Here is a 1,680-nt window from a genome sequence, read left to right as displayed (position 1 = left end):
GGCAGGCGTAATGAAAGACATACAAACATAGTGAATAAATTATTTTTATTACAAATATTACAGTAGAAATTACCACACTTATGTCATCATAGTAGTAGTTATATGTAAAATAGCATTATATTTTCTTTCCTTTGTGAATACATTGATGATTATATAACTTCTCATAGAATAAACTTTCACAAACACTGTGTATCTTGTTTTACAACACAGGTATGGCATGCCTTTCCCATGTAATCACAGCGATATGATTTCTCACCTCTGTTAATATATTTATGTTTAATGAGGTTACTTTCCATAGAAAATGATTTTTGACAGATACCACAATGGTATGAGGATTTTTCAGTCTCTTTTTTTCATCACTTCAACAAAATAATAAATCAATCCTTCAAGTCTGTAACATTAGCCATTGTTTCAATAGTTTTCTCTTCTCAGAACAATACGTTTATTTTCTTGTTTCATTTTTTATCAATTATTTCTTTCAAATGTTTTATAGCTCAAATGTTTCACAGCTATTTTCCCATCAATTCTGATTTTCATCAATATCTGATGCTGCAATCAAACATCTGGCTACACCAACTACTGACTAAACCCTAACCCTAACCCTAACCACCATCATTATCATTTAATATACAAGATTATCCTCTTGTCCATCTCTCATTCACTGCATGATAACTTCTAATTTCTAGTATTTATATGAAATAATACTAAATGTGTGAATTTTATAGTTTATAACTGGATCAACACATGATTTCATTAGGTGTTCTACATGTAAATATGACAAAAGAAGAATTCAAGGATAAACTAGAAATGATGTAAAAACTAAATATTCTGGCCATTGCAGTTGAAATGTCAGACGATGAGAAAATTTGGCTTCTTTTATAACAAAACATGTCCATAAATGGCCATTCAAATATGGGTGAAGAATGTTCCACAAATTACATCAACCACTTTGTATTCATATTAAGTTTGTCACATTCACATATGCAAATTTACTGTTAAATCATAACATTGTATAATAGGAATAGGAAAAAAAAACAAAAACAATTAGGTAGCAAGCTTGCTTGAGTGCACCAGGGTAAATGCTTAGCGACATTTCATTTGTTGCTACATTCCGAATTTGAATTCTGTGGCGATAAAATAAGTATGAGTTGAAAACTGGAGTCAAGGTAATCAACTTAACTTCTCCACCGAAATGGCTGGCCTTGTACCAGAATTTGGAACCAAAATAAATAATAAAACTTGAACATAAATCCAAACTAATGTTAAAATCATTATCCTGAAAGTGTTATAACAGAAAATAGCATTAGGAGAGATTTATCATTACACTGCTACATATTCTTTTGAATGTTGATATATTTGCATTGATATATTTTTCTTATAGGAGGAACAATGTTAACCCATTACCTCCCATAATTCTATTAACTGGAATTTTTTTTTATGAAACTTTGATTTCTAGCATAAAACAGCCTTAGAAACACGCTGGAATGATCAAAATAACATTTTAAATAGAAATAAGTGAGATATTGGTTGAAAGATTAGCAAACCTCATTTGAATATCAGAGAAATATACCTAGTAGATATAGCAAAAAGGTTAGATGTGTGTAAATATTGACAGATAATTACGAAATTTGTAATTTTTAAGTGATCTCATATGAGATCACTTGTAGGTAATGGGTGAAA

The sequence above is a fragment of the Octopus bimaculoides genome, chromosome 28, assembly GCF_001194135.2.
Source record: "Octopus bimaculoides isolate UCB-OBI-ISO-001 chromosome 28, ASM119413v2, whole genome shotgun sequence".
In the NCBI taxonomy this organism is placed as follows: domain Eukaryota; kingdom Metazoa; phylum Mollusca; class Cephalopoda; order Octopoda; family Octopodidae; genus Octopus; species Octopus bimaculoides.
This window is presented reverse-complemented; position numbering follows the sequence as displayed.